At 33.6% G+C, this 13,920-nt stretch overlaps 1 pseudogene; it reads left to right on the top strand.

The window, feature by feature from the left end:
* Positions 1-1,989: 1,989 nt before the first annotated feature.
* Positions 1,990-3,243, top strand: LOC105528598 (annotated as a pseudogene).
* The last annotated feature ends 10,677 nt before the right edge of the window (positions 3,244-13,920 follow it).

The raw sequence follows: 13,920 nt of genomic DNA on the forward strand, positions 1-13,920 counted from the left end.
ATCACTGTTATTCCAGGGTTTGTGAAAACACCCAAGGGTGCACTTTCTGAGTAGAAACACCAAGGAAATAACACTGCAAGGGAAAAAGACTTCATTAAAATAATCCATCTCCTCACCAAATTAACAATTCGAATTAAAAGAAGATGGGGGTATAATTTCCAGAGTAACTATAACATATTATCTAAAATATTGAGGGTTTAACAAATTTTAACACATATATAAAGAAACAGGAAAGTGGGACTGCTATATGGGGAAAATAGGCAATAAAACATGCCTGTGAAAGGGATGAGATAGGTTGGGCACAGTGGCTCACACCTGTGATCCCAGCACTTGGGGAGGTCGAGTTGGGAGGATTGCCTGAAGTCAGGAGTTCAAGACCAGCCTGGCCAACATGGTGAAACCCCAACTACTAAAAACACAAAATTATCCGGACCTGGTGGTGCATGCCTATAATCCCAGCTGCTTGGTAAGATGGGACAGAAGAATTGATTGAACCCGGAATGTGGGAATTGCAGTGAGTCAAGATCGTGCCACTGCACTCCAGCCTGGGCAATTGAGTGAGGCTCTGTCTGGAAAAAAAAAAAGGATGAGTTGTAGATTTAACAGGCAAAACTTTAAATTAGACATTGTAAATATACTCAAAGACCTAAAGGAAATCACATATAAGCCTGAAAATTAAGGTACAAAGATAGTGTCACATTCAATCGAGAATATGTAGAAAAACATAGAAGTTATATTTTTTCAAAGAACCAAGTGAACATAGTGCTATGAAAATATAATAACAGAAATAGAGAATGCACAAGCAGGATTCTGCTTCATATTTGAGGAAGAAAAATAAGAGCCAAAAAATGCTGAAGAGGGATCGACAGAGATTATATAATCCAAAGAAGAGAGAAACAAAGAATGAACAGAAATAAACAGAGCCTTATAGACTCTTGGGACACACTTAAGCACAGCAACATAGGCAAAACAGGAGTATCACATGAAGAAGAGAAAGATTCAGTGGAAAGTATTCAAAAATAATGCCCCAAATATTCTATAAACTATTTTTAAAACACTAATTTACACATTTCAGAGGTTCTGTAAATTCTTAGGTTAGGGTAAACACAAAAAGATCCAAACAGAAACACAATAATAATAGATTGAAAACTAAAGGAAGAAAATTATAAAGCACAAAGACTAAAACAAGTAACCATATATAAGGGAAATCAGATAACGTTAATAGCTGACTGCTCATCAGAAACAATGCTGCCCCTAAGGCAATGGTTTGTCACATTCAAAGTACTGAAAGAAAAAACTGCCAACCAGAAATTCTTCATACTACAAAATCAAAATCATCTTCAAAAAATGACGAAATAAAGACATTTCTAAACAAACAAAAACAGAAAGTTATTGCTAACTAATCTGCCTCACAATAAATTCTAAAGAAAATTTTCCAGGCTAAAAGTAAATAAACACAGAAAGCAGTGTGAATCCACATAATAAAAAACACACCTGAATAAATAATTATGTAATTTTAACAGATAATATAAATTCATATTTATTTAACTTTCTTAACAAATTTAAGAAGCAATTATATAAAGCATATATATATAGTTGTAATGCTGAACATTTAACTTATACATATGTAATATATTTGTCAATAACAGCACTAAGGAGGTATGTGGATGCAAAACTCTATTGCAGCAAGGAATGACACCAAGAGGAGAGGGAGATCGGGAAGGAAGGCAGGCAAGGGAGGAGGAATGTGGGTCGGTGAAGGTGCCTCCACAGGGACTTGCCGCCATTAACCCTGCTGCCTCCAGCACAGCCTCGGTGTCTCGGAGCTGATGCAGCCAGGGCACACCCAGGAATTGAGAAAATATGAGGGTGGCCCTTGTCAACCATGCCCCTGGTGAAAATCAAACACTAATTCTCTGAGACATCTAAGGTAAGGTATCAACTGTGTGAGGTACTACATAAATCCTAAAAGAATGCAATAAAGTGGCAATGTCTCGGGAACCTGCCCCACCTCTACCTAGAGATATAACTTCTTGTCCCATAGTAGAAAGCTAGTGTTATACACAGGTCAAAGTAGTAAAGTATTCAACACATAGACCATTAATAACTTCAGCTTTTGTCAAGAGGAAATGGGTGAGGTGTTAAAAAGTTCAACATTTTCACTTGGCCCAGATGACAAAATGAAATGGTGCCTGAGGGTAAACCCAAAGGGATTAGTTAACGAAAGTAAAGATTTCTTGTCCTTATATTTGCATTTAGTCAGCTTTCCAAAAAGTGAAGTGTGAGCAAAATTCAAATTTTCCCTTCTGAATGCCAAAAGGGAAGAAACAAAAGCAATGGAAAGCCAAAGAGCATATCAATTCGTGCAAGGGAAGGACTGAGATTTTAAAAAATTCATTAGAGGGAACCTTTAGCTTGACGAAGCTAATAGTCTTTTACCAGATGACAAGCTTACATTATTTTGCAAGATGAGTGTGGTCCAAGATTCAGTAAACATATCAGAACATACTAATACAATTACTTTGAAGGTGGCTGAGTGTCGACTAGAAGATGTAGGTAATCTCTGGGAAAACACGAGATTTACAGACTGCAGTTTTGTTGTGAGAGGAGAAGAGTGTAAAGCTTTTAAATCTGCTTGTACCTCAATCCCCAGTTTTTAATGCCATGTTTGAACATGAAATGGAAGAAAGCATAAAGAATTGAGTGGAAACAAATGATTTAGACGCTGATATTTTAAAGAAATGATGAGATGCACTAACACAGGGAAAGGACTAAACCTTGACAAAATGGCTGAAAACTTGTTGGCAGCTGCAGACAAACATGCACTGGGAACAGCTGAAGGTCATGTGTGAGGAAGCTTTGTCTAGTAATCTCTCAATAGAAAATATTGCTGATACCCTTGTCCTTGCAGATTTGCACTTTGCAGAACAATTGAAAGCACAAGCTATAGACATTATTAATAGGTGCATTGTACTTCGACAACTTGGGTGTAAACATAAGAAAAACTGGAACAGCAACCAAGCAACTGATGTAATGGAAACGTCAAGGTGGAAGTCCATGATTCAGTCTCACCCTTACTTAGTAGCAGAAGCCTTCTGAGCACTAGCATCTGCACAGTGTCCACAGTTTGGCATTCCACACAAACGGCTAAAACAGTCAGAAATCTTTCGTGAACAATTGAAAAACGGAATTGACTTTTTGTCATTCAAGTCCAGGATTCTAAAAATAAACCATAAACCATAAGGAAGAGTTGTTTCTGTTATTTGGTCTACAGAACAGAAGCTGAAAAAGCATATTGCTTGCATTTCAAGTGGATAATTAATGGTTTATTCTTCAGCTTTAAGTTAGACTGATTAATTCACTTCAAGGCCTTAAATTATTTTCAATGACTTATCTTGTTTGTATAATGCTTTAATTTTATTATTACTTGTCATTTTGACCAATGCTATGCAGAATTGCATAAACTAGCTTTATAATGCAGTACTATTGATAACTGAAGATACTGAGTTTCAAAAGGATCTTTTATTTTGAAAAAGAAAAGTGAATTTTATAGGGTTTGTCCTATGCTGTCTCAAGGTTTAATATTAAATTCTCTTTAAAAGCACTTGTATTGGAGTTTACCAGTAATGTCTTCAATCTAAGTTCTGTAATTATTAGAGAACACATTTACCTTGAAAATAAGTTACAACAATACACTGCTTCAATTCTAATTTATTTTTCATTTCAGGGGGCAAATAAACAATGAGTTGGCCCAGATTTTTAGTGAAATATGTGATGTTTGTCTTGTATGTTAACTGTCCCACAAACTGTGGGTTTATCTAAGTTTACAATGATTGAGAAGTGAATGAGGTTAAGATATCATGAAGAAAGCATGTATTGTGTGGAAGCAATTTTTTTTATTTATAGTGACCTACATTTATATACACATGTTAAGAGTAAGGATGACCAAATGTAAATTTAATAAGTTGGCCAATTAACAAAGATATATATGTACACTTTTACTTTTACTGTGTAACTTTTGTATACTGAACGATACATATTTATTTTTGCTTTTGAGCAAATTAATAGGGTAGAATTAATTGTGTCTTAACATTTGAAATAACTTTTTAGAAGGAGGAAACTGGGATGTTTGTGATAATAGATAAGAAAGATATTCTTGATTGTATTAAATGGTTTTGGATTGTAGAGATTCATTATTGAATTTACTCCTGTTTTTTCACTTTGCAAAATATACCTAACTATAAATGAATCTTGGATAGTCTGCTCTCCTTCACTGAACTGAAGGCCGAGGCAGGTGGATCACACCTGAGGTCAGGAGTTCGAGACTAGCCTTGCCAACATGCTGAAACCCTGAAACTATGAAATCATACATAGATGATTGATAGATTTGCTTTCTTTATAATCATCAGATATGAGAATGTAACTTATGAAACAAGTGAATATAAGTAAATTCACTCCCACTTCATTGCTTTAGAAATGAAAAGCTTAACATTGTATTTGGAAGATGAAAGTGAATGTAGTAAATACATTAATAAAAAAGGTGTGACCATTAGCAATTTGTTACTCTTCTTTACACTGGAATTACGTCTGCCTAATGATTACTTAAATATTTGAATTTTTCATTTATTATCTCAATATCTAAGTCACTATGTATAAAACATCATGATTTTATTTAATCTGATTTAATATAAAACCAAGTCAAGGAAATATGGTTGTTCTATTTACTTCAGTTTTCTAGTAGTTCTCATTACTTACCCTGCCTTGTCCTAATTTCCTTATCAACCATATGGAAAGCATTTAAGTAGGTGATATCCATCTTTTTAGAACTCTTTTTGTTTTTTGTTTTTTTTGTTTTTTTGAGATGGAGTCTCTCTCTGTCGCCTAGGCTGGAGTGCAGTGGCACGAACTCAGCTCACTGCAACCTCTGCCTTCTGGGTTCAAGCAGTTCTCTGCCTCATCCACCCTAGTAGCTGAGATTACTGGTGCTCGCCACAACACCTGGCTAATTTTTTAAATATTTTTATTAAAGGCAGGGTTTCACCATCGTGGCCAGGCTGGTCTTGAACTCTTGACCTCGTGATTCACCTGCCTCGGCCTCCCAAAGTGCTGGGATTACAGGAGTGAGCCACCGTGCCCAGTCTCTTTTTAGAATTCTAATAGACATGCTCTAATTTGAATTTGACTCATAAAACAAGGTACTTTATATCTTTTTTTGAAGTTTTAAGTTCAGGGGTACAAGAACAGGTTTGTTACATAGGTCAACTTGTGTCATGGGGGTTTGTTGTACAGATTATTTCATCACCCAGGTATTAAGCCAAGTACCCATTAGTTATTTTTCTTGATCCTCTCCCTCCTCAAACCTTCCACTCTCTGAAAGGCCCCAGGGTGTGTTGTTGCCCTCTATGTGTCCATGTGTTCTCATCGGTAGGCTCCCTTATCTATATGGATCTATGGGAATTTGATGACAGAAAATCAGATACCTTAGTACAGTTACTCAGCTGTACAAGTGGGTAGTCCAGAATAGCCTTCTTGGTAAGACTCTGAAGAATAAATTTTTGAAAACTTGGGTAATAGCCAATCAGGATAAAAATAGTACAACAGAAAATTTGTGATTCACCATTTGTTATTTAAAAACTCAAAAATAAAATCTTACTTCTTTTCATTTATGTTCCAGTCCTGGGGGGAAATATAATAAACTACAACTGTTGGCATTTTATTATATACAGTCACATTTTTTTTACGACCAGAAACAAATTAACTTTATTTCAAGTGTAGTTACATCTCGCGAATAATTTTTCAACCATTTTCTGGGTTGTCCGTCTCCTAATTCAAATGTTACACCTACCCTTTTCTCCTAGTAGCTAGATATGTCAAATGTAGATGAAAAATAACAGCCCTTCTTTTATTACCAGCGACTTCATTTTCTATGGGAATAAATCCCCAGTCTTTATTATGAAGTGGTAACATATTTTGTGATGGAGGATGGCCTGTCCTTCCTCTATTTGAGCATCACCACCACCCTACTCCCTGCTGCCCTGGACACCATGCCCTATCACCCTCAGTGACTCCGCTATTTCTCTAAGAGAACATGTTCTAGCATGCATAATGCTTTTTGGGGGCTGGAGTAGGGAATATGCAGTTTTCCTTATCCACAGTGTGCTCTTTCTGTTTGTCCACATGACAATCTTGCATTCATTCTTCAAGTCACAAGTCACATACCACTTCTTAACTGTGCAGTCTTCACTTATCATCCCAGAGGACTTGGTGCTTCTTTCTCTGAGATCTGAAAGTAATTTTAGTGCAGTTTGACTGTTACAGTAATTTGTTATCTAGAGAACATTGCCAATTTCATTGCCTCATATTGAGCATTGCTCATTTTAATTCTAAGACTCTTTACGAATAATTATTCAAAAGTTTATCTAATCCTAGGTCATCTAAAAACTAAAGCTTTTATACCTCATGGTGCAGACAATGACACCAATAAGTGGATCAACTATGGGATCCCTATGGTGGGCCTTCCTTTGTTTGCAGATCAACTCGATAAGTTTGTTCACGTGAAGGCTAAGGGGGAAGCTGTTAGAGTAGACTCAAAAACAATGCCAATTACAGATTTGATCAATGCATTAAAAGCAGTCATTAATGACTCTTCATGAATGTAATTTTTTAACTACATAACATGTACTGACAACTACTCACATGAATGCCAAGGAAGCAGCAGTGACTCTGAACATGAACACAATGCTGAGTACACTTTTTTTGGTAACGCTTAAAAGCAATCATCAATAAATAATTGTGAGTATCACAATCTTTTTTTTGGTGGTTTTAGTGGAAACATTTGTCAGAGGTTTTAGTATACTGCATAAGTTTTAAAATAGCCAAAAAGTGAAATAAAAGGAATTACTGAAAATAGTAACAGAAGGATTATAAGAAAGACTGAGAGCAAAGTTAAAGAAAAGAAGCATAAATATTTTTACAGCACTGACTAATTTTCAGCACAGTCATGAGGGTCTTTTAGAATGAGATCTCATCAAATGTTATTCTTCAAGTAAATTTTATTTTGCCTATTGAAGGTACAGAAAGTGATATTATGGGATATAAATACTTAGTGAAAAGGCTACCATAATGAAGCAAATAAACATGTCCATCATCTCATTTTAGTTACCTTTTTTCCTTGTTTTTAAAACTCTTGTAAAGTAACTTATTTTCAGTAAATCAGCAAGACATAATCAATCTCTAATTACCATTATATTTAATGCTTTCCAAATTTTTTATCCTAACATTTTGATTCCATTACTGATAACTTGTAAACAACTAGAGCTTTCAATTTTGCCTTTAAAAATTATTGGGAAAGGAACATACTGTATAAATGTAGCCATATTCTTTGTTCTTATGGTTGTGGTTGCTTTTGCTTATTTGGAAAATTTATAAAATCAAAAAATAATTGGCTTGAAAGACATAGATTGGAATATTCCTGTCTAATAGCCAAAATATCTGAAACCAGAAATATATGGTTTCTAAATTATTTCAGTAGAGACATTAATTTTAGTTTTGCTATTACTATTATTTTGATAATATTATAAATATTAATACATACAATGTTGTGTTAAAAAATAAAGATAATTTTTAATTAGTTGATACCCATTGAATGTATATAAAATGGTGTGCATTATATTGGTAGTTTGTATTATGTAACTTCTTAGTTATAGTTTTTCCCAATTGTATTAAAAATACATATCAGAATTAATTCCCTCCTCTGAAAAACAGAACCTTCCTGCTCTGTTTTTTGAATATCAAAAAGAGAAGTTACCTCCATTGCTATTGCTACAGTACAAGGGTTTTGCACTTTTTGGTTTTGAATTGGTAAGCCTTGTACTTATATTCATCCTTATTCCTTGTTTATTAGTCCATAATTATTTCAACACTGGAAATAAATGGAACTACAATACCTCAAAGTAAAATATTAAGCACTACTTAAATTTTAAAATCACAATACAAGAAAAACAGTAATAATAGTGAACATTTACTGAGAGTCTCTTTATGATGAGATTAATTCTACCAAGTATCCTAAGAATCATTGCGTGACTACTCACAATAATCAGATAAGAAAGATACCATTCTTATTCATTCAATTTAACAATAAAAAAAAAACTAGCAAGAGATACATTAAAAAAAGAAAAGGACCAGTAGATATCAGTTCATGATTCAAACTAAGGCCATTTACTTTTACACTTTTAATCACTAATTCACTGATATAATGTCAATACTAATTCCTGATCAATGCCAACTTCTTATCAGCTTTGCCCTGACATGGACCTGAACCTTGTCAAAGATTTGTCTCCTATCTCTTGACTTTGATACTATTTTGAAATTTGCACACCAGATTCATTACAATTTCATTAATGGCTAATTCAACCTCTGTACTCTGAAATGATTTCTTTTTATCCTTTGGACTTAACTAATTTTAATTTCTAGGATAGAAATACTTGTCCTCTCTTCAATTCTCCTTTCACATCTTGAAATCTTATGCATTCAACAAATTCTAACCCATAATCCAAAATCTCTATAACCACCATGAAATGAAATATTTTTTCATCTACTTTTATGTAGCACTAATTTCTGACATCTTCACAAAATTTTCACATATTTATAATTTATATTCTATAAGCTTATGTCTATTTGATTTTCCTTTAGTTATAAAGACAATGTTTTCTGGCTATCAATCATTCATTATGATCAGCTTATGAAGCCCATGGACCAAACAGTCTTCTAGATCAAGTTTGTCATGCGCCACAAAGGAGTCAAGTACTTGCTGCCACCTGCCAACAATCTCACCTGGTTCCAGTACTGCTCTCTGGTTGTGCTGGCCTGCGAGGCAATTTTTACTCTTTTTCATAATATGTTGCTTGTTTGATGATCAAAAGTTTGTTAAGACCAGAAAGAAATGAAAAGAGAGTAGCACTGTTTGAGATCTAAAGCAGGCAGACATGATAGGGAAGGTCATGACATTTAATGCCACCACTATTCATCAAGGTGTGCAAAATTCTCCTCCACATTTCACAAGACTTGTGCCTTTCCTGATTTATTTAAATATTTTACTCTTTGTTAAACATTAGGTAATATACAATTTTAATTTCAGAAACCTTAAAATAACTCCATTTTAATGCTTGCTTACGTATATTTCTAAATTGAAAAAAATAAAATGAGATTCACTGGAAACTCAGGCTGCTTATTTGAGAAGTTCAGAAACACGTATTTCTACTGTGCATTTTTAGAAACCTCTTTTTTATTTTTATGTTATCCTATTTTTTATTTCCAACATTTATTGTAAGTTCAGAGGCACATGTGCAAGATGTGCAGGTTTGTTACATAGGTAAAGAAAACTCTTCTATATAAACAAATGCAATGATATGGATTATATGTGTCCCTGTCAAGAAAAACAGCAAGATCCTTCTTAAAAATGGCAAGACAGATTTTATTCTGACTACTGAAGTAGGAGATAGAAACTACAGTACAAATTGAGTTCAACTCTAAGACAAAGGTAACTGAGGCTTGGCCTTTAAAGAGAAAACTGATATGAATAAAAATGAGGAATACAAAAAAGAACTAGTGGGTTATATGAAAACAGAAAATTACATAAAAATTAAGCGGGAAATAATTGAAAACTATTAGGCAAGGTGGGTTACACAGTGTATGTTTTGCAGTTTGGCAGGATCACATTGTTTTGAGTCAAGACCTACCATGGAAGCTAGGGTGACTATTAAAGACAAATTTATGACCTAGTATATAACCTAAGCAAAACTTGGCCAAGTCTCTTAACATGGTGTTTATACAAGTCTTTTGTGTTACATGGGAGTTTAAAGCTCAAATCCTTCATGAAATACAAAATATTTGTTAATGAGAATGTTGTTTGTTTCAAAATTATAGATGGTCGTAACTGACTTCCTATCCAAAACAATGCAACCTTGTAAAATCCTTGGTTAGAAAGACTAAAGATGGTTTCTACATGATGCCTTGAATATGCTTGATTTACTGTTTTCACTTTAGTAATGACCCTTTGTAATTGGAGAATAATACACAAAATAAAATACTAGACTAGTTCCCTTTAGTTAGGAATTATAGATATGGTCCAGCAAGTTTAGTCCAGTCCCTCTAGATTATAATGTTACATGATTTCTCTCCTGCAATAAGATGTCACTATTTCTTGGCCTTAATTTGTCAAGTCAGACATTTCTGACTTCTTTAATACCTGGAATACTGAGTATACACAAACCAGAAATATGTATAATCATTTTTCTTATTCTCTGCTCATAACATGGAAAAGTAAATTGTAGATGGAATAAAGAGTCAAATAGCCTGTGCAATAATTTTTAAGGTCTATGTTGAAGAAAGCATAATAAATGGCAAAAAACTCTCCAAATCCTGCCTTTAAATATTGGTCATTACAGCCTCTGGATTCAGAAAAAGATTTGCAAAGCAAATCACAGAGAAGAAAGAAACCAACTTAAGAGCAGTTCTTCTGTCTGACAAGAGATGTGCCTGAACAATCAGATAGAACAGAGGCATAATGACCATTTGTAACACATGAAAAAGATTGTTACACTAATCTTTGCTAAGAAAAAATATTTTTAGCTACAGTTGGTAATAAAACAAATTATTTTAATGTCTAGAAGAGAAATATACACTGAATATTTTACTTTATTAAATATTGAATATATAGTCATGCCACTAGAAAGAAAAAAATAACAAAGTCCAAGAAAAGAAAAAAGTAATGCATTCATGCACTTTAATTATAGTAATGTTTTTTTTTTAAGTTTGAAGAAAAAACTTATATGTATATATATTAGTCTGAGGCAATAATGATGCTCAACATGTACTACAAAAGCTAAATTCTAGTCTGTTTATATTTTCTTAATGAAGTGTCTTCTGAAAATGTATCAGAATATACTTTCAGATACATTTCTGTATCTGAAATGTATCTGAAATACATTCCTAATAAAGTATATTCTTTATTAGGAAAGTATATTCTGAAAATTGATCTTCTTTGAAATTCTTAGACCATATTTCCAGATACATGATTCTATATCTATCCATGAGTGAACAAATAATACTTTCACTAGTTTAATTTTGAGAAGTCTTTTCACATAAAGTGATATGTACATTTATATTTAGGAAAATATGTGAACATGAAGGATGGCGAGTCATAAAAATTTCATAGTAAATTGAATTACAAAAATTGCAATAATATGATGTGTCTGTTTCGTGGAGATTGATTCTACAAGCTTTTAAATATCTCAGCAGTTAACAAAGTTTAAACACAGAAACTCTAAGCAATCACATAGAATGATACAATTGATATAACATTCTTCATATTTGCAATATTTTTTTTAATTTTGAATATGCTGCATAAAGACAGGGATATGCAAGCACTACAGAACTTGAACATAAAAATAAAATAATTGTAAATGTTATCTTGAAAATAACATATGAAGCTGAATCTATCTATGTCAAGAACAAATGGTTTAGGAGTTTTCTGAATTAATTTATATGCAGTATGCAATATTTCTTAAAAGATAAAACAAATGTGCTATTAGAAGTTTTCTTCTTACATTCTTTAAGTATATTATTTAGTATTCTTAAGTATATTCTTTTACATACATATCCTTAAATTCCAACGTTAATGATAAACATTTCTGAATAACTGAAGAGTTTGTCCTTGGAAGGGATGCGCCTTCCTGTATCAACCACCTCACTATCCCTCCAGTGTCCTCTATTGAGGAAGCTTAACATTCAACTACCTGGCAAAGGAGGAATGCTTACATGATCCTGATTCGGTATCATAAAGCTCTATTTGCATCCGAGGGACAATAAATTAAAAACTGGTGGGGCATAACATTTCAAATTTCTCATTTGTTATTATTCTACAAGTTGTATCCTTGGGCACTGAATCTTGGTAAAATTTGGATGAGTAGGAGGCCTGACTTTCTTTTGAAAATAACATTTTTGGCCAGGCGCAGTGGCTCACGCCTGTAATCCTACCACTTTGGGAGGCCGAGGCGAGTGGATCTTGAGGTCAGGAGATAAGACCACCCCGGCTAACACGGTGAAACCCCATCTCTACTAAAAAATACAAAAAATTAGCCGGGCATGTTGGCAGGTGCCTGTAGTCCTTTAGTCCCAGCTACTAGGGAGGCTGAGGCAGGAGAATGGCAGGAACCTGGGATGCGGAGCTTGGGTGAGGTGAGCCGAAATTGCGCCACTGCACTCCAGCCTTCCAACTTTGGCAACAGAGCGAGACTCCGTCTCAAAAAAAAAAAAAAGAAAAAAGAAAAGTAAAAGAAAAGAAAAGAACATTTTTGAAAGTGGGGGCATATAGAGGTTCTGACAAAGGTGAGCTTAAAATTGGCCCACCGAGTCCACATTTCCACTGGTGGTCACTTGCCTTATGTCCAAATATATAATAAGAATTGAGATACTAGCAGGTTGGAGTTTTGATTTCAGTAGTTGTTAGCTCAGAGCTCAGACTTGGTTAAGAGGGAGTCTTGTTGTGCTGGGCCCATGTGTACTCTTCACTTAGCACCACTTTATTCATAGTCCCAACAAACCAGCACTGGAGTCATCGGTTATTTGGAGATTTACCTATGTTGGATATTAATTTTTACCAATTCAAGTATATGAAGATATACCATTGATTCCATTGTTAGTCCCTAATTATTAAACTGACTAATCACTTTTCGGGTTTATGATCCAGTCAGAACTTTGTTCATGTACTACACTCATTTTTCAAGTGATATTTTTCATTAGACTCTTCTTTAATATAGAGACTTTATTAAGGATAAATTTGTTACTCATAAGTGATCTAGAATCCTAAGTCATCATGACCATGGCTCAGAGTGACCAGCAAAGAAACGAAATTAATAAAAGTCAGATAAACTGTAGCAGGACGAGCTGCAGACAAACTCCTCAGACACCGAGTTAAACAAGGAAGAGGTTTATTCAGTGGGGGCATGAATTATAATAATTATTAAGTAGACAGAAAAATTTTCATGATTTGAATCCTTACCTAAAATGCCTCATATATTTTAAATGTATCATGTTTCAAATGTAAATGATAAAATGACAGAATTTGCTATTTTAAATATGTCAGAATTAAATTTATGATAATTTAATTAACCGATGACTGACAAATCCATTGGGTCCTCTGGGCAAAATTTGATCAGCCACATGTTTACGTGTCTTTTTTTAATATTTGAGGTAAAATTACATAAAATAACATGCACTATTTTAACCATTTAAAAGTGAACAATTCAGTGGCATTCACAAGGCATTCACAGTATTGTGTAATTGTCACTTCAATCTAGAGCCAAAATTGTCACCAAACTACAAGGATGTTTATACACATTAGACAGGCACTCTCCATTCAAGCTTGCCTTATCCTGGAATATGGCATTTTTGTTCAAATCATTCCGTTGTATATTAGAAGATTTGTTTAAAGACATACAAAAATTATATTTTTTTCTTAATTCTCTTGATGTTATGTATCACATTTATTGGTTTGCATATGTTTAAACTTCCCTGCATCCCTAAAATAAATTCCATTTCATCATAGTGTATAAACCTTTGATGTGTTGTTGGATTTCATTGGCTAATATTTGTTGAGAATTTTTGCATCTATGTTCATCAGAAAAGTTGGCTTACAGATTTTTTTTTCTATATTTTTATTTGTATTTTTTTTTTTTTTGGCTCCTTCTTTCTAGTTTTGGTATCAAGGTAATCCTTACACAGTCATAAAACACTATTTTTCAAAACATAGAGTTCTCTTTAATGTTTTGGAAGAAACATTTTAGAAAAATGGTTTAACTGTTTTTTAATACTTTGATTGAAATTAGTACATGTTTTATGTGAGTTTTTATTCCTGCTTCA

The sequence above is a fragment of the Mandrillus leucophaeus genome, unplaced genomic scaffold (genome assembly GCF_000951045.1).
Source record: "Mandrillus leucophaeus isolate KB7577 unplaced genomic scaffold, Mleu.le_1.0 Scaffold722, whole genome shotgun sequence".
Taxonomy (NCBI): Eukaryota; Metazoa; Chordata; class Mammalia; order Primates; family Cercopithecidae; genus Mandrillus; species Mandrillus leucophaeus.